Source organism: Epargyreus clarus, unplaced genomic scaffold, assembly GCF_041222505.1.
Source record: "Epargyreus clarus isolate Ecla_fem2 unplaced genomic scaffold, WU_Ecla_fem_2.2 ptg000021l, whole genome shotgun sequence".
NCBI classification, from domain to species: Eukaryota; Metazoa; Arthropoda; class Insecta; order Lepidoptera; family Hesperiidae; genus Epargyreus; species Epargyreus clarus.
Window position 1 is genome coordinate 12,669,880 of NW_027332228.1, and position 27,651 is coordinate 12,697,530.

At 34.2% G+C, this 27,651-nt stretch overlaps 1 protein-coding gene across 1 annotated transcript in view; it reads left to right on the top strand.

Moving 5' to 3' along the window:
- The first annotated feature begins 4,194 nt into the window (after positions 1 to 4,194).
- Positions 4,195 to 27,651, top strand: part of LOC140750930 (protein qui-1) — a 154,417-nt gene continuing 130,960 nt past the window's right edge. Inside the window, exon 1 of the mRNA XM_073084690.1 lies at positions 4,195 to 4,381. The gene's annotated coding sequence lies outside the window, so the exon portion shown is untranslated. The remainder of the gene's footprint in view (positions 4,382 to 27,651) is intronic.

Below are 27,651 nucleotides of genomic sequence, written 5' to 3' on the forward strand. Positions count from 1 at the left end.
GCCTGTACGTGTAATAGTTAAATAAAATAAGTTTCTGCCTCCAAAGCATCAATCTTTTATCACCCCTACAATCTTTTATCCCCATTCTTAAACATTAAGGCTTTAAGGCTTCGAAAAAAAAATTTAAAGATTCAGATCTATTTAATTCATTGATTAGCTCCAAAGCTTGTATTAACGAAATGTTTGGTTAGGTTAGAGAAAGACCTTCTAGAGAAAACCCCCATACGTCTGTCAACGTCCATACGAGTAACTCCAACTTGTAGACGTGTATGTACGTACACTAAACAAGTTAGAAGATTTATGCTGAGGTCGCAGTCACGAAAATGTTTCGCCGCCACATAAAAACTTTTAAACAAGTTTGTCCTCTATATCTCTTTGCCATTCTTCAAACCGAGTATTACAATTGTAAATAAATAAATTAGTTACTTAGTTTCCCTAGATTCTCTCCGTTATGACAGACTTGAGAACTGAATGTCACTAGATTTAATGAAATATAACTATTTAAAGAACGGCACATTTACCTACTACAGTAGTATTTATTATAAGAACTAATATAACACACATACTCCTACAACTATATTCTTCACTTTTATCAGACATGTTATTGTCTCATCGTATTATTTTATAATTTACAATTACCTACCTTTTTATTTTGTGTTACAATAGTCCGTCTTAAAGAGATAGAATTAGTGATAAATTCCAAGAGGTAAATTACTAAAGACCAGACTGGAACAGTATGTATTGTATGCAACAGGCTTCCTCATTTCTTTAGAAGACCGTGCTTGGCTTTGGCACTTTGGGGTCAAAGACTGTAAGGAACTAAGGACCTTTTACCTGCGCCCCTAGACGCGTGTCCTGCACTTACACATTAAAACAACGTAGCATTCTATTCCTGACTCACGTGCATGTGCCTATTTTTTATAAGACTGAAGTAGCAAATATACATGCAGTCTACGCGGTGGTCACTATGGCAGTGTAACCAATGGGCATCTATAACCAACTCCACAGAACCGCTTTTATCTGAAGCCTAGCCTTGGCACTCCTGACGACTAAGATGGTTCCTCATATATAATAACGCAAACATCCCAACCTTTAACATAAATGCAGAACTGCTTTACGCTTGAACTAGATTTTTTTTATAATATACCTAGGATTATCAGGCAAGCTTTCAGTCCACTTGATAATAAATGGCTACTGCCGCCCATGGACATCTGTAATTAACACCAGATAGGATCAGATATTCCTACCTGAGGTCGGCTACAAATGCGCCGCTACCCCTGAGGACTGAGCTGGAACGCTTTGGAAAGTTATGTCTCCCTTACCACACTTTGTAATACGCTGTGTCTATGAAACGATTGAGTGCAAATCGCGTGTGAATGAACGGGACTCACGTTCGTATACATAAACACGCGCGACAGGAAACAGGTCCGTGCTATGCTAAATGTAAAAGAATGTCGATAGTACTCTCACATTGACATTGACAAATGAGTGGTTGCCCCAACTTTGTGAAGCTAGCACGTATTTTGCGTTTTAAGTGCAAAGTCATTTGCAAAACAAAGTCGAACAAAGCCCGCTTGCTAGGAACTCTGAAACGGGACGAGTTGTGTGATTTAAATTATTTTCCGGTGCAATACTATGCTTATTTAGTGCAACAAATCCAACAAGTTAGTTATGTTCAATTGAGTATAAAACTTCATTATTAAGAAAATAACTAAACTGAAAAAAAAAATACACGGTTCCAATATCCAACTCCCAGCTTTATCATCAGATCTTCCTCACTCCATTTTTCTCAAAAATACAATTTAATTTATTCCACACTTTTATTAGGTACACTATATAACAGTAATCTTCATTTTGGAGAGACATAAAGCTGCTGTTCACATTAGGCTGGACCAACAGTTTACCGCTCGCCGACTGTTACATATTGCTGTTCACACTAAGCGACAAGAGCTGGTTTTGTTCACATTAAGTAAGATCGAAATATTTATTGTCATTACAGTGTGAACAGAAAAACCTGTCAATCGGTGACCAGTAAAACGGTTGGATCACATAGAGATTAAATCGGGCTTTAGAATGGACATACACAAACTGTTATCCTACTTCACACTGAGATCATCTGAAACTAATTGACGTTTGATTTACATTTCAAAACAACTAATTACCAATTGATAATAAGTAGATGACAAATTTCGTCTCCATCTATTCTACTATATATCTAATAGAATTTCTTTGACTGACCCAAATGCAAATTCAAATTCTTTATTGCTCATACTCATTATCATAGTCAGATCTTACAAATTAATTATAGTACAAGCACGCACCCTACTAGGGCATTGCAATATAATATTTAATTTATTTTTAAACCGAAATATCTTTATCATTCTTGAACAATAAATGTGATCAGGCTCTATTCTCTGACTCAAAGACGGATATACAATAATAGAATAGTGTTCACCGTCCGATAATTGTTAGGCAACAGGTGTATTAGTTGCTAATACTCGAGTCTAATTGAATAATTCAACGCCTTTTTATACAATCCAAATAAATGACGTCATCTCTACGTAATTGTATTATTAAACGGTATGGAATTGATGCTTGTTTGTCAATATCTGTTGTTTGTGGTACCTATGTACTAGAAGTTAGATTTGTAGAAATATTTGTATCATCTGCCAGTTTATCTCCCGTAATTTGAGTAGAAATAATCTAATAAAGGTCCATAGACAATACTGGAAAAATTTGGATTCAAACGATTGTGAAGAAAATATTGAATAATTATTTTTTTTAAGATATGGTGATGGACTCCGCATTTTGTGTGTACAATAAATTCCATTGCTAATTTAATATTAAAAAAACATTAGTTATATATGGCGTGATCATTTTTATAAATAACATTTTACCATACAACAGAAGTAAAACTTCTACATAGAAGTGAAACTTCTAATACTTATTATAATCAGTTTACTTCTTAATCAGTTTACAATTTGTTTTTCTTTTATAACATAAAATAGCTGTGGTATACTTGATACAAATTACAAGAACAGTGAATTGCTCAGTAATTAGTGAACTCGTGAACTAAAATGCGCTGGTTTCTGAGCGGCTGTGCTATTTGACCTGAACTAGATTAATGCAATGGCTTAATGTTATTCTAGTAATGAACGATTTATACCTGCGATTCAATCTCAAATGAAATACACAGGCTTGTGTTTTTCATTGTTCACAAGTAGATTGAGCAGGCATATCATAATTTTGCTTTTATTCTTATCTGTCCTCCCTTATATGCTGCCAACGAATAAAACCATCCCCGCAGAGAAAAAATGTATTAAAAATTTTGGACTAACAATTAAATAAGTTTCAAAAAAACTATTTTATTACTTAGTAATTTCTTTTATTTCTTATCTAATTATACAGTTTTGTTTTGTTTAGAAAAAAACTGCAATTTTTACACCTTCTTTATCCAGGTAAAAAAAAAACATCTTCTATATGCATGACTGTTTGCCAAAAAATATTGCAAAAACAACGTAAACATGTTTACGTGAATTGATTAGTAATATTTTTATTTGTAAGTCAAATCGTTTTTTATTTTAATAAATAAATAAGGATTAAAGTGACATCTTACAAATGCTATTTGCATCTGCAAAGCATAGATTTTAAATTAAACTAAATTAGGTCGTTTATCACAGCGAACTTAGCTCTTCTTGAGATCTGCAAACTTTTTACAGCAAATGTATTTGACTTGGTATAATTTAAAACGAATTATGTTGATTGTTTGACAAGAATTTAAAAACCTGCTTTTAAAAAAATAAATATAATAATTTTACAATAGTATTTCAAACCTGTCTTAAGGAATTATCCAGTTCTTTTAGTATAAAAACGCATTTGTCAATAATAAGCCTCGACAAGACTTGAATTTGTAAAGCTGTATTATTTTAAAGTAAGTATTAATGCCGACTGAAATTTAATCTAAAAAATGTCAAATTCTAAATAAATTAATTTATTGTCTTAAAACAAAAATGCTGCTTAGATTAAAACTAAAATAATACCTACAAATACCAACTGTGCAAATCTAATTGCACTATCGGAACTGAATTCCAATTTTTCAGGTGCGTTACAGAATCTGAAACGGGGCAGGGCGGGCGGCCGCGGGCGGCAACCTCCCGCTGTCCCGCACCTTACCGCAGTATACCTTCGCCCGTTCCGCGTGACACACGTGTCGTCACGTCGCGATCGCACCGCGTAACCGATCATCAATTTATGAATTAAATCCTCTGTGAAAATCAACGTTGATTGCTTTGTGTGTGTTAGATTCTCGGTTCTGGTGTGTTCGTGAGTTTCCAGTGCATTGTGTGTGAGCGGCAGCTTGTTGACGATGTGATTGATTAAGGTAAGTTCGTTGTTACACGCTTGTTGTTTTTGGGAATTGCTTATATATAAATGTAATATTAATTCGTACAAATGTATTGTATTTAAATTTCGTTGCTATATATTTAGTTGTAGTTGTAATAAGTGGTACAATTTGCGTTGCTTTATATATTTAAGCTAGTACGATAGTTTGGTATGTCCTATTTGTTATTATTGTGGGTCTCAGAATAAGAGGGGCTTAGTCTACCATGCTGGCCAAGTGTAGGCCAAGGCCAAGTTTAGGAATTCTTAATAGTTCGGGATTTCTTACAATATTCTTGCAGCGACAAAACAAATATTAATTAGATCTTAATTAAAAAAGGCTTATATATGTTATCAAACAAGCATATATGATGTATCATACGTGCTACATACATTATGTATGTCGATCTACATACAAAATGTTTGAATTCTAAATATGTAACTCCGATAACAGATAACATACTTTATAATCCTTATTTACTCGTAGTTAGCACGTACGCATTTTAGGGTATCATTAAAATAGTTTATGACTTGTCATCCATTTTTATTGATCTTTTTATCTGTATCAAATGCTTATCAAGCAACGAAAATGTACGGTAATTTCGCTATTCTAACTAGCAATATAAAATAAATAGTATATATATGTTCGTATTACCAAATGAAACTTCTTACATGGATAAACATTAAGCTGTCCCACTGCTGGGCACGGGTCTCCTCTCAGAGTAAGAAGGATTAGGCCATAATCGGATTGGAATTTTTAATATATTCTTTGAGAACTTTTTTTGAAAAATCTCTCTCGTAGTATAGGTTTCCTGAACATATTTTCGTTTCTTTTGTTTATTTTATTAACAAATAGTAATTTGTTTCTCTTAATTATACGAATAAAATTCATACAAAGATGTAGTTGAAATAATACTCAATCTATTACAGAGAACTTGCTATTTTTTTAAAGAATAGAGTAGCGAGCTTGCAGTTCATTTGAGTAAGGTCACTGCCACCCATGGACATCAGCAGTCACCAACTCCATATAGGACAGGATGTACCTGAAGGTTACAGACACGTTTCAAGTCCTGAGGACTAAGATCATCACCTCATTTGTAAACAGCCATCCACACCCCGTAACAGAATGAATTCACGCCAGAAATGGGTGCGGCGGTGGTACCTCTTCGGTAAAACCATACTGGCTCTACCTTTATTGTACTTAGTAATTATAATGTATTTAATAATTATAATGATGTTGTACCTACTTTATTTCTATCACATATGTAGGTTAAAAGGTGCATTATATAAAATATATTATAAAAATGTCTAATTACCTTATTACGTTATCAAGGCCTTAACTTGTACACCCATAACCCGGTAGTCATGGGTTAATGATGATGGCGACTATCATAATATATGACTATTTTTACGTAAATATCTAAAGATAAAAAATATGACTCTATTGATGAACCTCTGCTAACCTATTTCGAAGCAGACGAGGACAAAGAGTGCGGTACATAGAACGACTTTTGTTACAAAGCGGTCATACTTGGTTTATTTATATTTGACGACCCGCTTGGCGGAGCGGTCACCATACCGATCTGACGCAAAGGGTCCCAGGTTCGATCCCCGGCCAGACAGATATCTGAATGATGTATTTAGATTTCTGTTTCTGGGTCTGGGTGTTTGTGTATTTGTGTATGTGAGTGTCCATACTGTCCAACATAGACTCCAAGATTTCTAACAGAACACAGAAGTCCTCCGACCACGGTATCCTTATTGGACTCTATCTAGGTAAGCATTTACATGCATTTACGCTCACCACACATTCGGGTGTTTACAGTATGTGGCCGCACATACACTGACGTTCTTCCCGAGTCCTGGTTGGGCCGTTTGAACTCCCATTTTTGCCGCAAGCCCGGAAGCCCACTTTTAGTCGCCTCTTACGACAGAAGTCACTATAGCTCTATTCCGATGCCGAAACAACATGGACAAAAGGACAGTCTATACCTACACTGAGTTATAAACATCGTTTTCAACTGACTGGAAGCTGACCTAAATTCGGCTGAGCGATTTAACTGCTTCTTCAGAGTGAGTCGTGATTAAGGCAATTAAACTAAGTTCGTACCTTTGTTTAACTCACAGATATAGGTCTGTGGTTTAACTGCAAAGAGCCGTCATGTTTATCTCATTACGGCGCGCCGCAAGTTTAAACAATTGACGAACTATTTGAGCGTGGGGCGGCTTTGTTCGGAAACTCGTTTGAGGGTCTCGCGACTTAAGGCGGGTTCTGACAAGTGAAATAAATCGTGCGACATAAGGCGAGTGTGCTGTATAGCGTTATAAATATATCATGTAAATGTAACAAACACTAACAGTCACTAACACGTAGGATTTCAATTACAGTGATTGCGTTGAATTTCTGTGTCGTCCACACTATTCGCGTTTCATTATTCGATATATTTTTTTTGTAAAATTACAGAAATAGCTTCATAAACAGAGAATTGAACCTGTTCATAAATGCCCAACTGAGCATTTAGGTATGTGAATTTGTTTTTTTCTAAGAACACGGGATATGAATTATGTACTTTTTTGGATGGATAAACGGGATATCGTATTAAAGTATTATATTAAAAATGTACAGACATGTACTACAAAGTTTAGGTTAACGTACGAGTATTTACTGTTACGCGCATATACTCTTAGTCAGTACCCAGCTTTAAGTTTGAAAATGACAGTGACATCAGGTCATGATGTCATCATAGGGACTAAAGAATTCAATGTAGGTACATTAACAGAGTTCTCATTAATTCCAGCGTCGTGAATAAAATTTTTTATCCGTTGATGACTCAGACCAAAAAATAGACTTAATCTTTAGAACAATACATTGAAGAATACTAAATTTTGTCGAATTGCGTAGTACAAATTACGTAATTATACAAAATATCATATATGTAATATATGGATCATGCCGAGTGCGTTCAGTGGATATTTGGGGTACAAAGCAGAATCATAGGTGTTAAGTCCTAACACTGTTGTTTCATATTAAAAGCTTGTAATTAAAATATATAAAAAAACACAATAAATATAAAAGTTTAAATTCATATTATTTACCACTTAAATGTTTAAAGTCACTAACACAGCGCCGGGGCGTTGTCTTTCTTTTTAATCTGGGCTTAACTGTTATTTGACCCTTTGTATGTCAAATAAAATTGATCGAATTCATCTCATTTGCGCAGTTCATTTTGGTATTAAGTATAATTACTGAAATTGCAATATTGGCATTTTTCTCTCATATTGGTTTTAATTTAATAATTAAAACCGATCTTGAAATATTATAAATGGATTGTTTTTGTAAAACTTTCCAGGTTTATTTTCATTTATCAATAAATTGTCAAATTTAACGCAAGGAATCGTTACAGTAATTTCTAATTGCAAGATTTGATTGAAATCATTTTAATATAAGGAAATAAAGTAAGAAATACTTACAGTGAAGACATAGAACTTAAAAAATATTATGATGAACAAATATTAAACATAAAAAATTAAGTAAATATTTTTTTGAAAGTTTCCTTTTTCGGAAAAGGCTCATCCTGAGCGTTCCACACGGCTCATAAAAGCGGCTCTGAATTCCAGTGAAGCCTTACATGCAACGTAAAAAATTTTGTTGTATTCATAAAAATATATATTATTTATTAATAGAAAGGTTAACTTTAACTTCAAAATTCAATAAATATTAACAATCTACACACCATGCGCTAATTTTGGATTGATCTAGTTAGGGATGATCTCAGTAAAACGTATAGTGCTAGAGCGACCTGATACATAATCATGTATCATCGTTTATGCTCAATATGCCTAACACACACAATCAGTTTAGCAATTGAAATAGACGAAGCTTCCTACCGCTTCTGTTTTGATTTCAAGGTGTCAGTTTGCACGAACTTCATTGTTGTGGTGATCTCCTGGCATCTACAAGTGTATAGTATGCAATCGTCATACGCCTTTCACGCCCATCCTTGAATATCGATTCACACTGACATATTATAACATCTTAACCCTTCCGGTCTGCTATATGCAATAATCTTACATCCATTCGTACATTTTATTACCTGTGAATATAGACTTAGGATGGGTTCCACCGTAGGCCCGTTTATAGTGTGCGTTAAAGTTACCTATAACAATAACTTTGACAATACCGATGGAATGAAACAATTCTCTGATGCACCAAGTTATTAGTCATTAATGTCATTTATGTCACCACGATTAGTCGACGTTGGCAGATACGCAAGTTGATAAAAACAATAACTTTAACTGACCGAATCGACCAGTTAACAATAAGTGTCAGTTATGACGTCATGTTAAAATTATGCAACCCAATAATTGCTTAACCATAGATATAACGGCTGGTAAGGATTTGTCCGCCAAAACTGGCGCGGGTGCACTCTTGCAAGTCTTTTTTTATAATGTATTAGTAGCAGACGAGCATGCAGTCCACCTGATGGTAAGTGGCCACTGCCGCCCATGGTCATATGTAATCAACCCCAGATAGGATTAGATATTACCACAGATGCGCCGCTACCCCTGAGGGCTAAACTGGAACGCCTCGGAAAAGTATGTTTCCCTTACCACACCCTTCAAACCAGAATACAGCAGCGCTCAACACTGCTGTTATGAGGCAGAAATAGGTGGAATCGCAGAGGGTTCTACCACCTTCGCACCGTCGAGTCTTTTTAAACAGCGTAATTTACGAGCAGTGCGGCGGGCGTACAGCGCGTTCGCACGCGGCGTGTGCTCGCTCTTATAGTGTTTTTCGAAATCAGCGAAGCGTCGCCGCTACATACCATGGATCGCGGCGATCGCAAGCCGCTCGTCCGAAATCGTATTGAGCGGACGCCCGCTTCATGCACACGGGTCAGTTTTAGTGTACGCCCTTTTCTTTCAATAATTTTGCAATTAAAACCAGCAAGCTATCACCGTCATGCTCTCTTTATACGGTCGTGTATTGGCAAATATAACAGTGAAGGTCCACCAAATCACGAGCGAGCTACTTATTTTCGTTATGCAAGAAAATTTTGTTTGCTTATGCCGTTGACGCTACATTTATCGTTATTCAAACATATGGAGTGTGATAAATTGTGTCGTGTGGAACAAATGCGAGGAATTGTATGTTACAAATACTAGATGTTAGGTACGCATTGGAATATATTATTTGTTACGCTCGCTCGCTACGATTATGTTGAAGATTTTATGGGTGGATGGATGATTTGAATAACCTTCATCTTTTATAAAGAACTCGAATTTTATATAACGTTCAAGATTTTTTAAGTAAATAAAAGATGCGATAATTGTATACTACACCTGATATAAGTGGTAATGTTGCATGTATTATAATAAAATATAAAATACCACAGTAAATAAAGAAATATTATGAAAACTAATCATAAAAAATTGTCCTAAATGTAAGGATTCGAAGATTTATTTTTCATTTTATAGAACTTTGATTTATACAACAATTACAATTATTACCTAGTCCATGATATCTTATTAAATATTACGATTTAGGTACTTATAAATATTTGTGATACAAAAAAATCTCACTCCTCAAGAAGTTCTATTAAATTTATTCTACTGTTTTCAAAGTTAAAGAAACAGTTTAAAAAACATACACTTCAGTACGTGGATGTCTTCGGAAAGGACCGCTACTACCTATTTAATCCCTACTCGTTTTGGAAGTAAGGAAATCATTCTATTAATGTCTGACACCACAGCAATGTGTAAAGCTATTCGTGATTTACAATGATTTTAATTTCTCCCATTGACCGATATATATCCAGTTTTGTTTATAATCATCTTCCAACGTTATGTAAACAGATTTTAGTGCACACGAACCACCTATTAAATCTGTGCGAAATCTAAAATTAGTGAGTAACTACTGTATGATTTGAATAGATTTTATAAAAATTTTGGATCATATTAATGGAGAATTTCTTCTCTTTCATTACGAGATTCTTTGTCGAAACCGTTTTTCCTCTTATGAACTAAATTGGATATATTTTTAGGCGATATAGTCATATATTTGTCCTTTAACAGCAGTGTAAAGTGCTGATGTATTTTGAAGAATGTAGTAAAGTGGAGACATATATGAGACCATTTAATGTATGTAGGTAGCTGTCAGGCCACGCATCTATTCTTAGTTCGTTATAGCTGCTCGGTGACCATTTACCATCAGTTGAACTACATGGTAATGAAGTGCAGTGAAGTGCAGTAAAAATCTGGCAAAACGTTGCATTTTTATTTTAAATCACAGAAAAATATGTATGTCTCCGTACGTAAAACTATCTTTTAACGCAAAAACATCACCATAATGCATGGTCACACATAAAATTTACATTTTCATGTCAACCTATTTCAAGCTTTATGTAAACCCTCAACTATAATATTCTCAAACTATATTCTAATATAACGTTATAACGTTACCGTCTAAATCTAATTAATTTCCTATTTCCCTTGATCAGTCTCAATATTCATAGCCGTGCATGTAGTTAATTGCACAATGGATCGAATGCGGTTGATGGAGCGATCTCACATACCAACACATAATTTAAGCAAGATAGCTTACTTATACAGAGTGTGTTAATTTATTGTTTATTTTACAAGTAAATAAAAAGGACAGAAATAGATGATAATATACCAAGAAAAGATTTTCCTGAAGGTAAAAAGAACACAAATAATCATGGTACAAAGTTACTGCTTGTTTAAGTAAAACATTATTTACTTCGTGGTTGCAAGTCAATTGTCCAGGTAATATATATAATCATATAAATAACATGCTCATCTGCAACTTTAATTAAAAAACCCACAATTCGATTCAAAATATAGCACTGTAAAGTCTTATTTCTCCGTAACGTAGAATTAAGTCTCTACAATCGAAAGACTCTTAAAAAATCTGTACCAAACAATATTCTAATATAGCGTTACTGAGTAAATTGAATTAATTTCCTATTTCCCATTATCAGTCTCAATATTCATAGCCGTGCATGTAGTTAATTGCACAAAGGATTGAGTGCGGTTGATGGAGCGGTCTCCGGGAATTGCATCTGGCGATGAAGTGCGCACACAAACATAGTTTGAGCAAGATTGCTTGCTTATACAGCGTGTGTTAACTTAATAGGGGAATATGATTAAACAAGTAAATGTTACATGGTCATAAATAATATAAAGTGGTATGAATATGTTTTTCATAAGAGGCCAATGATTTTTCTCGGAAAATTATAAATTGTTTACCTTAATTGTACAAACACGCTGTTTTTTCTTTAGATTCCAACTTTTTTTTTGATATAGAAAATTATAATATCTGTACCTTAATTTTAAATTGGTAAAACACTGTGATTCAACTTCGGGCTATTTCTGCCTTGTAACAACAGTGTTCAGCGTTGCTGTATTCTTGTTTGAAAGGTAAGATAAGGAAGGTATACTCAGAAAAGGCATTACTACTTAGTCCACAAAGGTAGCAACACTTTTACTGTCGACTCGGACTCTGATCTTATCTGGTTAATTATCCATGACGGGCAGTGGCCACTTACCCCCAGCATGCAGCAGCATGCTCGATTGCTACCCCCATATTTTTAAAAGAAAAGCAAGGGTTTTTAAAATATTTGAGTCTCTAGAATTCAAAACAAAAGCCCTCTTAAACTGCCTTTGTAATACGTATACTTATTTCACATCTAAATAAAAAGTAGGTTTAGCTTTTTGTTGTTCTGCTTCTTCCAAGATAACTGGGGCAAACAAACAAGTATAATATTCAGAATACACCAATGTTTTATTTCGCCTCTTACAGCGCTAAAGCTGCAAATAATATTTTTTTAGTTATACTTCTTTAAGTATTAAGGTTTTTCCCTTGATGACAGTGTTTTTTTATAAGTCGATATAATGTCACGAGAAAATGACAGATTGAAATAATAAATATGTAAATAAATCTAAATATGGTTTAAGATTCTTTATTTCTCAAAATGGTTTAACGAAAAGCTGAAAGAAATAAAAAAATGATTATCTCTTCTTATAACAGTGAAAGAAAACATCGTGATACATTTTCACGGCTGTGGTTGTATTAAAAAAAAAGGTTGAAGTCCTAAAAGATTATGATCTAAACCCTGAACCTCTAATAGGAGCTCTATGCCCAATAGTGGGGCAGTAATGGGTTGATGATGTCTACCTATTGGGGCTAATATATAGTATATGGTTTTTTCGATACTTAAAAGGCACTAGCATATACATTTGTAATTTTAAATTTCATTACATAAGTCCTCTGGCTGCAACAACAGACCTAGATTTAGTAGATCTTTACAAAGCTTTGATATAAACTCGAGAAACACCAATTTGGGAGACAAAGCCGAAATGTCTCTGGTTTCGGTGTAATCATGTATAATTAGACAGATTCTGTTACTTCAAAGTTACGCTGTTACGAACAAAATGTATTTTATCTTTCTTTTGTTGCCAATCTCGGTATATATCTACAAAGTTAAAGTGTTCGCCTGTGATTTTGAAATAGATTAGTTGAATAATACTAAAACGTACCTACATATTTTCGTTTTTACTTTTGTTTGTCTGTCTTGTTGTTTGTCCGATATTACCCGAAATGGTGGCTCTAGTTTCCGTAACCTTCTCTAAAAGATAAAAACTTTTTAGAACGTAGAAAACGTTGTGAGAAAACTGTCGTGTACAGTTAGCATATAAAGTCTACGCATTTTGATGTGAAACATCTATAGCCGCACGTAAAACCGATTTCTGGCGTGGCGACGCATGCATGACGCTATACGATGGTATATATATATACAGTCTATATGCAGTAGTGTGTACGGTGTGGCGACGCGTCGCCATGCGCAATCGAATTCAATAAATAGTCATCGTTATCTGGAAAAAAATCGTAATATTTTATTTTATCATTATGACATATTTAGTTCCTATCACAATATGTTCTTTTCTGCATATTACTTTTACAAAATAATGTCGATGTTTCACATCTGCCAGGCGTCCCGTGATGGCTCACATTTTTTTTTTAATATTGCAGAACTTCCCCTGACTCAGTTTTAGTCAGGCCTGTAACAAAGTCCATCTTACTATTGCAATCCAGAATAACAGACAAATGTTAGTAGCCAACCCGTGTCGGATATTTTTAAATCACCCATTAAACCTTCGATAAGGTTTAACGACTGCTATCCAGTGATAACAACCGGGAACTACGGCTTAATGTCCCGAAGGAGAGCGGACTTTAAAATCCACTAGTTGTACCCATTAAATGTGCGAACAACTGTGCGCTCTTTTTGCAAATTTTAAAGTGTTTTATTTTTCATAAAATTTAACTAGCAAACAAACCTGATCTTCTTAAAGTGCCTCTCCAATTATTGAAGGTTGGCTATCAGCTTCTTGCTTTCCTCTTTGCTTGTAGCTCTGCGAAATAGCTCAGCGGCGCTGGCTAATCCGGTCCATTCTCGGATGTTACGTAACTACGACTTCTTTCTCCTGCCAACCTTCCTTCTTCCAAACGAACCTCATTGCCGTCCGCGTACTTCTATAACCAAATTCAAAACAAAATTTCTTCTTTGAGGCGATCAAAGGTGGCTACTCCCGCGGACTGAGATGGTTACTTCACATCTCATCATCAACCCATTATTGTTGAACTGTTGGGCACGGGTCTACTCTCAGAATGAGAAGGTTTAGGCTATAGTCCACCGCGCTGGCCAAGTGCGTATTGGTAGACTTCACATACCTTTAAACATTTTTTTCAGATTTTAAATCTCTTAGGTATGCAGGTTTCCTCACGATGTTTTCCTTCACCGTTTAAGCAAGTGATAATTAATTTCTAATACGCACATAATTTCGAAAAATCAGTGGTGCGTGACTGGGATTTTATCCTCGGACCCCTCGATCGAGAGGCTGAGTTTCTTAACCACTAGGCTATCACTTCACATCTATGTGGGCTTATATCCACACCCTTCCTTTTTTTTTCTTTACGAGGGGGAAACCTTCGAAAGGTACCCGACGACGTGGGAGCGACGCCGGGTTATGTGGGATTCTTACCGCACTAAAACCACCCCGGTGGCCGTCCTCAACGCTTGTTGGAGAACTCCGGGATCTCCGACGGAACGCAACCGGAGTCCTCCAAGCGCTCCTCTAGCACCATCTGGTGTTCACGACGGTATGCGACCACACATACCGCCATCCTTCCCGGGATCGCTTACTGGACGGCTCGAGCTCCCACTCTTGCCGCTCGCAACCCCGGAAGCCCCCTTTTAGTCGCCTCTTACGACAAGCAGGAGTTACCGTAGCCCTATTCTAGTCCCGGAACTACAGACACTGGTTTTACCTATCCTTTGAAGACTAACAATAAAATAGAACCGTCTAGCATCACTTATTTCATTATCTGATCTCTCTTTGTTCTGAAATTTACTGCAGACTATCTAAAATTCATAACCTACTTTGGCAAAGAAGATTTCCTAATAGAATTATAATATTCCGTTCTTACTACAGCAAATAGATGCCCAACGAAAACGAATCTGCAGAAATGCGATTATATGGAGCGCTGAGCTTCTAAACGTAAAATTTAATGGTTTGAGAGATGATTTATAGAATTTTATCCACCTCCACAATTTTTATGTCGTTGTAATTCGCTATTTAATTATAGAGATACTGTATAAAATTGAGTATGGAGGTAAATTATGTTTTAAGTATGAAGATATATTCGCTTATGGAACGTTTGTAAGTATTACGCTAATGATATGGCAAGATTTAGCTATTAATAATTGACCAAGTGTAGACGAACTCACACACGGAGTGTTCCGTATCACCAAAATTAAATGTATGTTTCTTTAAAATTCTAGTATTTGTTATATTATGGCTCAAGTGATACAGCCCTGCTGTAGATAGACAGACAGCGGAGGCGTAACAGTGTTTTTACTCTTTGTGTCCGGAACTTTAAATATAAAGCATGCCCCAAACCACTGACGGCTTTACCTTGCTATTATTGTTAGTTCAAAATTTAATCTTTTAAAATACGATCCAAGTACACCTTAATAAAGTTTCAAATGCTTATTATCTAAACGGAAAACAGATGTTCAGTCGCTTTTCCGTGCCAAGAAAAGCGGAACCGAAAAATTACACCACATAAAATAACTATGATTATGCAATAAAAAACTTCAAATATTAACTGATATATAATCGTTTTAATATCCGCTAAAACTGAATTCCTCCTTTGATCTTTCAAATATATTAAGGTTAAGCGTTTGCAGACGATGTGTAGATTGATATAATGATATAACATCCGTAGGGCTACCAAGGTTATTAGTCCGGGTAAATTAGTGCGATAATTGTTTACAATCTTTTTTTATAATATTACACCTATTTGTACCTAATAACAGCAGTGTTAGGCGCTGCTGTGTTCCGTTTTGAAAGGTGTGGTAAGGGAGACATACTTTTCCGAGGCGTTCCAGCTTATTCCTCAGGGGTAGCGGCGCATCTGTGGCCGACCTCAGGTAGGCATGTCTAATCCTATCTGGGGTTGATTACAGATGTCCATGGGCGGCAGTAGCCACTTAGGTGGACTGCATGCTCGTGTGATACTCCTATATTATATATATAGAACTTACAAATAAGTAAGTCAAAAGTAAGTAAGTCCAAAGTAAGTGGCTACTGCAACCCACGAAGGACTGTAATCAATCCCAAACAGGATAAGGGTCTATTTAAGGACCCCACAGACGCGTTGCTGCCCCTGAGGGCTAAGATGATCGCCTCATATGTTAGTCAACCGGTGTCCACACCCTTCCAGGATAACTTGCGAAGCAGCACCCTTACCATGAGTTTTTACGTTTTGACAAATATGACTGTTTTGGTATTTGTTTACGTATTTGCTCATACAATTTCAAATCAGCGCCCCTAGCGGATTGTATCAGAACTATAGTGTCAGTAACGTAACATTAAATGTCTAAATTGACAAAATGGCGCTTTAAGTTTTGTCTCTCTTTTTTGCGAACACGACCATGATGAACATGATGAGGTAGACAAAAAGGTCACCGTCACTTGAGAACTTACTTATTGTTACTCAGTCTACTGAAGGAAACGGAACAGAATAATGGATTGAGTAAACGTGACGTAAAATTGTGGGATGTTTTAAAAACTCATGGTAAGGATACACTTCTTTACTTCACTCCAAAACGTTTGTTGTTAATAGTATCTCCTTAATCAAACTTTACTACATAGTTCTACTACCTTGAAAATGGTGATGAAAATGAAAAAAAAAGTGATGACCGTTGTAATTTTAAAAAAAATGATGTCTCATATCATCACGAGCTTAAAAGTAAACCTTTTTACGTTTTCAAGGCGGTAAAATATTAACCATGAATGAATACCATATATGGAATAGCTATTTTCGAACCCATGCAAAGCGACGAACGCAACTCGATTAGAAATTACGGATGTAACTCCAAATCTTGACGCGCTGGTATTGGTTACATAACAACATTTATGTCACATGTTCATCACATAAATATAGCATTGATAGATAGTATATCATCCGTATGTGCTCGTATAATGTCATCTGCAGGCTGTCACGCAGTGCACAGCCCGATAATTTACACGCTGTACTATAACTCGATTAACATGGCTTTATTGGAAATTACTGTTTGTGTAAACTGCTAAAATATAGATAGAAACGTACTCGTAGAATAGTTTGGGTATGTAGCTCACCTGATACTAAGTGGTAACTGCACCAACCTTTATAATAACTCCATATAGAAGAGGAGTCCTACGATGTACTTCTATTACCAAGGAGGTGGTCACCCCATAGTTAAGCTAGGCAGCAGTTAGAAAAAGGTGTGGTGGTGGTACCTCACATCGAACCTTAGTAGTCCTACCACCTTTCAAAATCCACGTTTACAAAAATTTTAAGCTATAATTTTCTATTATGGCCATATTTTTTTCTCTGTAAGTGAATTTTGTAATACTTAAAGATATAACGATCTTAAACCTTATATCTATTATTAGAATGAACTTGCTATAATATATATAATTTTTCCAATAAGTAAACTCTTATAAGGCTATACTGCCAGCCCCAATTATCTTCCAAAAACAATATATTATTTTACAGTTACCGAGAAATAATCCAAATCTTTTGACTTTCGCCTAATTAAAATGTGCGCATTGCTTTTTAGTAGAAAGCCTAAGGTAGGCATTTTTCGTAATCAAAAAGTGAACGACTGTTTAAGCCGGATTATCCGGCGGATAATCCTAAACAAATAAGCGAGCGTTGAAATTGGGAGAGACGCTTTATCGACAGTCTTTTACAAAGATTTTCATACAAGATTGTGTAAGTGACTGCTGCTCTTATTCATAAGGCTACTGACTATGATTCATGTCACAATTTTGGGTTATATCTTCGCTTTAAAATACGGTCAACTAATGGTACAGTATGTCTTCTGATTGTGGCCCTTATATAATTATTAATTACCCAACCAACACATATTGAAAAAGCTTTTTTTCATGTAAATTTTGTTTTTCCTATTATTCTTAGAAAACCTTTCCATTTGATATCTAATCATCTTAACCTTCTTGCCTAAAATATTTAGTCCGCCATCTTAGGTTGTCCGCCATATTAGATTTAGAATAACTTCACTAATAAATAATAATCATTCATTCAAGAGTAATCCAAACCAAACGTATATAAAATAAAATCAGTTCAATCGGTTAAGGATTAGGATTAACTGGTTTAAACCTCATTTGCAAGATTTAACTATCATAATATCCCAACGAACTAACAAGGATAGGTAAATAACAGCTTGGAATAATTGGCATTTGAAAAATGTTTTTGCACCCAAAGAAAACTGTTTTTAAATAATCTAAAAAAAATCATTACCGCCTTTATTGATGTGAAACATCTATAGCCGCACGTAAAAAAGATTTCTGGCGTGGCGACGATTACCTTTAACTACATAGACAAATGTTCTATAAGGGACAGAGCTATTAGAACAATGTGATAAAAAAAGACAACTAGTGTTTGACCTTGCGTTTCAAGTGTACGCAAACGTAAATATTGACCATGGAATATAGTGACCAATGATTACTTCAGTCAAAACGGGACATCGATTTTTTTATGTCAAATACTTTTTACTTGAAAAAATATAGTTAGAAATAATAAAAAACACGCTTTTATGATAAAATTAACTAAACAGTAGAAAATAATTTTCAATCTAGGAATCATTTAAGGAAAAGTAAATAGTATAATTGTGCAAAAAATGTGGGGCGCTTTATGAAAACTGATAAATGGAGCACCCCATGTTTTTTTCACAATTATAATATTTACTGTTACTTAATAGACAATGGCAACGGTTCATTTCGGAGACAACGGCACGAAGCATCGAAAAAAGGGACTGTCCCGTTAAAAACGGGACGTATGGACGTATATTTCTCATTGATACTCATGCTTGTCAAAGACAATGAAATAATGGAACAGAAGGTAAAAAATGTCCAGAACTGTCGATAATAGTTTTAGTACATCGTTTACGTAGAAATGTTATAGTACAGTTTAACTAAATAAATTATTATTATATAAATATATAATTTGATGAAAGAATGTATCTATACAGATGTATCGACTGGTTTAAAATATACGATTTAAAAATTGTTTATATTTATTATCGTATATTAGTAAAGATTACTCACTCCTAACAAGAAAATGTACCCAGTTTTGAGAATTGAAATAGTTGCGTAAAAAAGTTTTGCCACGTCTCCGTGCTAAAATGTCCCTAAAATATTTGAAATAATTATTTATCTATTATGTAAATTACGCAGTATTAGTTATTTATTTGTAAATTTTCTCTAAAAATGTTTTTATTTGTCAAGAATTCAAAAAAAACTTACTAATAAGCCGTTTGTGGCTTCATTCAATTTCAAGGCGGCGAAGTATCTTTACTAATTTATGTTTATTATTTTCAGTTTTATTTTACACACGACCATTAATTGCAAAGTTGTGTACATTTTATAAATGTACTAGCTGACCCAGCAAACATTGTGTTGCCATATAAATAAAAAAAATGTTAAGGGTGAACAACCCTTATCACTTAAGAGATATGAAAAATAGATAGATAGTAGCCAATTCTCAGACTTACTGAATATGCATATAAATTTTGATGAAAATCAGTAACAGCGTTTCGCAGGAGTACAGTAACTTACATCGTGACATGCGAATTTTATATAATCTTACCGTGGTCTTTTTGAGGATTAATTTCTGGCTATTCAAAGATTGTTTATTAAATTATGTTTAGGTTAATTTATTTAATTAAAGAAATTTTAAAATACCGTATACTATCCTATATAAATTTTATGGTAATATTTTTTATTATTTACCACAGATATCGAAGAAAATTTAGAGATTAGGATACAGAATTTCCCATATATCGATTTTATTTTATTAAAATAAACTATAAAAAGTTATATTTTGACTAAAACACACTAATATAAAAATTAAGCAGTGGGATCTTAAACTATAACATACACGTATGAACATCGTGAGCTTCAATAAAATGTCACTTCTGTTCTGTTGATCTATGGTCATAAATCAATGAAAATTTTTTCATTGATTTATGACAGTTCAATTCAATCAATGAAAGTTTTTGTCAATGAAAGTGATAAAGACGCAAAATGCATGGTCATGCATTTTGCGTCTTTATCACTTTCATTGACAAAAACATACTTTGTCTCTTTCTGGTTACTCATGTAATCATGGCGGATCGAACACGAAAAATAAACAAAATTTAATAATTTCTCTTCATTTACGTGTGATAGGTGATTCCATGAATCTTGTTTCTTTTTCGAGCATAATTTTTGCATTTATGCATTGCACAAGAAGGCATTTTGAGGCTTAAAATTCAAAATAATGACGTTTAACGTGTTCAGTGACATTCGTGTGTATTACTACGCCGCGCGAGAGCGACTGGAGTCGTTTTAACTCGTTTTACACCACTTGACGTATTTTGTATGTTTTAAGTATTGCCTGCTTATTTTTCTGATAATAAAATGTCTGACCGTGATAATTTAGAGAGTGAAAGTGATCAGCCTTCTGCAAAGAAAGCAAAATCACACTATGACACACCATCAAGTCATCAGTAAGTTAATTATTTTTTTATAATTAAAGTATGCATTTATCTGTGCATGAAGCACGCGTATATTTGGTGTGTTTTGAGCGCCAGCAAATGTAAAATCTACTATCTTGGTAGATTAAAATTCACATAAAAATCATTGCATACAATGTTTTTAAATTATTAATTAATTTTAATGTCATTCTTCTCAGAGAATAAATTTATTAAGACTGACAGAATTGTATTTCAAAATCAGCTGATGGCGTGCAGCGCACGAAAGTTTTTTCTTATTTGTTATAAATATGAACATTAAAAAATTAATTAATTTTTCTAATCATAGTGGCATTTATTGTGAAACATTCATTATTGATACTTATAATTTACGATTTTAGTAATATATTGAAATAACTAGCTAAGATTCTTGAGTTTACTAATATATTGGAGCCAATTTATTTTTTTCTGTATATTTTAATAACATATTTTTTATAAATATTTCAGAACCCAACAATCATCACAGGGGTCACAAAATATTATTATTGAAACTGGACGTCACCAAGATCAGTTAAACACAAGACATACTATTAATGTTATGTAAGATTTTGTAAATCTAATAGTACCAGAATATATTGAAATAGTCATCGTTATCTGGAAAAAAATCGTAATATTTTATTTTATCATTATGACATATTTAGTTCCTATCACAATATGTTCTTTTCTGCATATTACTTTTACAAAATAATGTCGATGTTTCACATCTGCCAGGCGTCCCGTGACGGCTCACATTTTTTTTTCTTTTAAGAGTTTTTAAACGCCCCGAGCCTTTGTAAATTAACTAATCAAATTTTCCCTAACACGAAACAACAGCTGGTTTAATATAAAAACAAGGCTTAAAGAAAACTGTTGCTGTAAATATTGAATTTTCCTTCATCCCCGCCGCACGTGTTGATACGAACTAATGCCTGCTAAATGGCGGGACTAATCTTATCTTCTAAGGGCCGGGTTTGGATGGAACGGAATCCGATTATCCGTGATACAATTTGCATTTGAATGCCCTTGTGTTGCGTAGATTCAAATCGGGGGATACTGCTTATGTATCGTGGGGGCATATAAGCTATAGAGCGATTCATGGTGACGACAACGGTACGTCACCGATGCTGTCAGATTTTCTATCAGATCGGTCATTGCCGGCCGTAGACATAGATCTAAATAGATAGCGCCATTATCATCGTCTGTTTGAAACCAAATGTGCCTTTTTTACCTACCTGTGACCTCAGAAAGGATATCTGAAACAAATATAAGTTACAAAGATAGACAAGTTAAAAACTTTATCCATACGCATAATGTATCTAGCAAACAGTTCTCTGATATTATTCGGTTACTAAAATTAAAAAAGAAACGCAATCACGCACTTTACAATTTGTTATCTATAAGAGCGTTGCTCTCCCTTATACACAAAATACCTTTTGGTACGCTTTTGGTGGTATTTTGTCTGTGGTGTCGTTGCCGTGTCGTGCCGTTGTCGTCCCAGTAAAGAAGCATCCATACGTTGGATGTACAGTAGAGGCATACTCACATAATTATGCCGTGCCGTTGGCATGTAAGCCGTAGGAGGGATTGATTGAACCCTATGCTTGTGTTGATTATGTAAATTCATTTATGGGCCTGTAGAATTATTATAGGCCGTTGTCACTCATGATCGAATATAGTGACGATATACTTAGCTTAATATTTGGAATACATCTTCATAACTCATTTACTCAAATATAAATTTAAAAAAACCTGTTTATTATTAACAACATATTAAGTAATAAATAGACTCCTATTTAATAGTTTCAAAATAATGTACATTCTATTCGGAATCCATTTCGGATACTTCATCTATGTTTTACGTAGGCTTCGATCTTTTATAACACTATAATACAGTTACGAGCACCTCAAAAATAACATGAGTTACTTTTTGCTGAAATATTAAGATTAAAATAAAATATGTTATGTTACTGAAGCTTGTTTACACAAATAAAGACATCAAGCTTTTGTAGAATTTATATAGAACAAGAATGTTCGTGAGCTATATAAAGAAGATATTATTATAACATACAAAGAATTACATTCTTAGTGTTTTCATGTTTTATATCGCGTTTGTGTTTACTTACTTAAAATGATAGTTTAATATTACTAGATCTGTTTTTTATTTATTTGTTGACTAGGACCGAAGTCCATTTCTGATATTTTAAAGTTATAAGCATATTAGAAATTATTATTTATTTTGTAACCAAAGGTTAACAACGTGAGGATATTTAAGCTATACATCCCAAAAAAAGAAAAAAGAGCAACATACTTTTAAAGGCAAGGTTCTCAATGAGGTGTGAATTCAAGTGCACGATGATCTAAACCTCACTCTTAGAGGATACGTGTGGTCAGCAATGAGACAGTAATGGACGAATAATTTTCAACGGTTAAGAACAAAAACTTAAATACGACGAATATATAATCTTTTTACTTTGAAACGTCGATTAAAAATGATATAATTAAGTTTACTTTTGTACCTATAGATTACCATCACAGTAACATAATTTTATTAAAGCTCTTATCAAAGGAACAGGCAGTTAACCAAAAGTAGAACTAACAAGCACCTAGTTCTGTCTCACAACATGTTATCGATAACGATTACCAATTACATTCAACAGTCACTCGAACATAGTACTATCTCTTTACCGCCACCGTATATAGTACTCATTAAATTACCTCTAATAGATTGAACGAATTGAAAAATAACAAATACATTTCTAGATATGATGCATATGTATTAACTGGTAATGCCTAAATTGTACTTACACACATATAAAGGCAATGTAGATCTGTCAGTTAGCTCGTAATTATTTTTTAATTCGACAAGTTTATCGGGTAAATAAATATTTACATAGCACTTTATTTAATACGATAGGTACGTAGATAAATTCTTTTTTCTGTAATTATTGGAGCCAATTCAATAAAAAAATATTGATAAAAGGTAATATTTTTATTTATGTATATAATAAAGAAATAGCAGACGAGCTTACAGTCCACCTGATGTGAAGTACTGCTACAGCCGCCCATGGATATCTGCAATCTACTCCAGACAATACCAGATTTACACCTGACAGATCATAGATGCGCCGCTACCCCTGTGGACTAAGTTGGAATGCCTAGGAAATGTACCTTACCACACCCTTCAAACCAGAACACAACAGCGCTTAACACTGTCATTGGGCATCTGCTACTGTTGATAAAATCCATCGTGGTTTGTTTCTGAGAACACCACAGTGCTGTATTCTGGTTTTACAGTTAAGGAAATAGAATCTTTGAACTTAATCAGTATATTGAAGTTACAAGTATAAACTGATTACTCCTGAAAGACTATTTTATACAATAAAAGATTCAAAAACAGCTCCATTCTATATTTCCTTTGACAAACAATTCTATGACGTCTTATTCTCTCCACAATATTCTTCTTTATTTTAAACTGCGATGGTAACGAAGTCTGTCGTATCCAATGTGAAACATTCTAAAATCAAAAACTACTTACGAATTAAAAAAATATTCAAAAAACCTTTTCCCACGGACTAAATTGTGAATCTAAACCATTCTCAAGTCCCTTTGAACACACACAACAAATTTCATCAAAATCAGTCCAGTCGTTTAGGAGGAGTTCAGTGACATACACACGCACATAAGAAATATATATATAAAGATATCGTATAAATGAATTTACCCAAGATTCATTAAATTCATACAATGGATGATTTACATATCTATTCTAATATACCTTGCTTGTAGGTACTTGTCTTTCGAGCGTAAGCAATCTGTAATTTGAATTTGAAACATTCCACTAATCTGATTAATTAATTATCCACTAGACTTAATACTGCTAACGAATAGATAATTAATTCACTAATACCATTCTATTTTGTTATTTTAGAACAATTCAATTGTTATAATTAAATAAAAAAAATGTTGAAGTATTTTACAAAAGTAAAATATTTCTAATAAGTTATCTACATAATTCCATCTATATATGGCATTTTTATTATAAGCCTTTACCACGCTTTTATTAGCTTGGGTTGTATGTATGTATGTATGTAACGGAATATTTGAACTAGATTTTTACCCACTTTGAACGTTCCGATTAATTTAAAATTTTGAACAATTATTGAGAACCGATGACAATACACGATTTTAATAATTTTATCCCATTCTCCTCATCAGGATCGTCAGGAATCAGGATTAACGCTTTTCCTTGTGCGATTTTAGCGTGGTTTTTAGTTTTTAAACTATAATTTATTTAAACTAATCAAAGCTAAGTTAAGGCAAAGATAATCAATTTCTAATACGCACATATCTTTGGAACTTCAGAGATGCGTGCGTATATCTCGCAAAAATATATTTATTTCAAGCCCAAATCCTCCAAAAGCGTAAACGTTTAATTACGTAGATTAAACCAATTAGAAGCTTGCATTAAAATTTTAATCAACCTAATTTTCCTCCACATCGTACCGTAATACGTGCAAGATATATAACAATGAACGTTTATGTTGTGCCGTAAATACTTTTAGTTGTTACGACACGCCTTACGATTAACCGACGACCACGATAAGATTTAAAAGCTGACTCACTCCGTGAAGGTTATTATACTCACTATTCGAACTGTTTGAATGCACGTGGAATGTTAAAGGCCTACTTGTGAGATAAGAAAGATAATGGGCAAAAATATTTTGTTCTTACAATGTTAAGCTATAAACAAGCAAATCGATAACGTGAACTCTTTGTAAGTAGATTAAATGGGTTAGTAACGTACCTTCGTCCATTTAGGAATTTCGTTGACTGAGTGTAAACAATATGTAAAGCAAAATTCAGTTTTTTTCTGAATTTATACTCAACATAGTTATGTGAGTATATGCATTTTGTACTTTTAAAAATGTTAATAGTTAAGAATATGCTTTTAACAAAAAAGTGTGTGTTACCATTATATTATTTACGTGTCTTCTCATACACCACTTTTGCGTTCCATACGACTATAAAAATTATTATTTTAAAATATTTTTGCGCTATTTGCTACCTGAATAAAGTCGTGCGTTGTAAATAACAATCACTCAATGATACGCAGCATTAGAATTAGACTGGGTCGTATTCAAAAAGTCTCACGGTCGGGGGTGGCGTAAATAAATAATAGGGTGGAGCGGCGCGGTACATTAATTATGTACTGGATACCGGAGTACCGAGATCGGGAACTCGGGACTATTTCAGCTTTCAAGCTGCAATCAATATTTCATTTTTGTGAAACTCTAAATGGTCTCTTTCTGTAAGAAAAACCTTATCGTCCTTATTGTCCCACTGGGACAATAATGGACTGACGAAGACGCGACCCCCACATATGACCAATACTCCTCTTCACAGTATGAGAAGGAGTAGGCTAATAACTATTTATTAATATGTGCTAAAGGCTAAAGGCAACCGCACTGGCCAAGTGTGTCCATACCTTTGAGATTTTTTTTAAGATCTCTCAGATGTGCAGGATGATGTCACGATTTTTGTCCTTTACCGTTTAAGCAAGTAACAATTAATTTGTAATACGCACATAGGTTTGAAAATTCAGAGGTGCCTGAGATTCGAACCTCGGACCCCTTCATCGAATGCCCGCCTACCATCAGGCACGTACCAATGCAACCTCGTTTGCTACTTCGATCATATTTAAAAAAATATATACTTTATTGTGTGAAACGTTAAGTGGCCACTTCCTTTAAGAACACTAGCTTAGGAAGTCTTAGGAAGTCTTAGGAAGATACATTAGTTCTTTTCAAAATAAATGGATCCTAGGCATGCTATCCATCTGATATCCTGACATCTTAAGTGATCATTAAGATTTTGGTTAATGTTCATGTTAAGTGGTCTGAAATATAAATTGTCTTGTAGTTGAGACATACTTTTCTGAGGCATCCCAGCTTAGTTCACAATGAAAGCGGCGCATCTGTGGTCGACTTCAGGTAGAAATCTTATCTGGGATTGATTACAAATGTTCATGGATGACACGCTACGTATCGTCAGTAGGACTGGATGTCTGTCTCCTACTCTCTTATATTGTAAAGAAATTATACTATTATCCTACAACATGGTTTTAGATGGTTATTGAAGTGGTTGAGGGTTTAGTGATATACAATTGAAGAGCAGGGAAGCCTTTCACATATTATCAACTTGTTATTACCACTACTACATCTATGCATATTGGTAACTAGCTCTAATCATTAATAATAAATAATCCCAAATTAGGGTTCCCTGTCCTGTGGGTGCTATGGACACAATACAAACATCCAGACTCAGGTAAGGCAATATAAGCAATATAGGAGGAGAGATGAACTACGGTCGGTCACTCGGTATGAAAACAATATATTCCGGCATAGCGACATACGAAAAACGTAGCAAATATTCGACATATGCCATGCCCAGTTTTTACGCCGGAGGGGCTGCAAATAAAAAGGCAAAAATATCGCCGCCGATATGACGATGTTAGGCCGTACGAATTTCACATCTTTTTTTAGTATTCTGTCATGACATTTTTTAATGTAATTAAATCGCCAAGCGAACGTCCAGTATAATTGATGGTAAGTGGTCAATATCGCTCATAGGCATAAGTGATAAACTTCTAATAGCGTTAAAAACCTGTTTAAAGTTGGCTGAAGATGCATTGCCTCTTGTAATAGTCGTGTTCTTTATTCAGAGATTAATAACGCTTAACGTTTTTGTAATAAGGTAAGTACACAACTATAAGTGTGGGGCAAAAATACTAGATAGACTCTACCTTTTTTAAAATGATAAAAACTATTATAAACTTTCGGCCATATTTTTCATTATATTTGGTCGGCTCAATGTTGCTTTGTTCCGAAGAAATACCACGTTTTTAGATTCATTCGTGAAAAATAAGAGATAGCGTGAAGACTACAAACAAACTTAATTCTTACAATTATTTGTACAACCTACGGATTATCACAGAAGTGGCACTAATTTGCTAAGAAATTATTTCTAATCAAGTTTATTACTCTTTCTTACCTTTAGTAATCCGCTTCTTATTTTTTCTTTCGCTGTAATATTTATGAAGATCACTATAACTGACACTTTGTTATTATAGGTA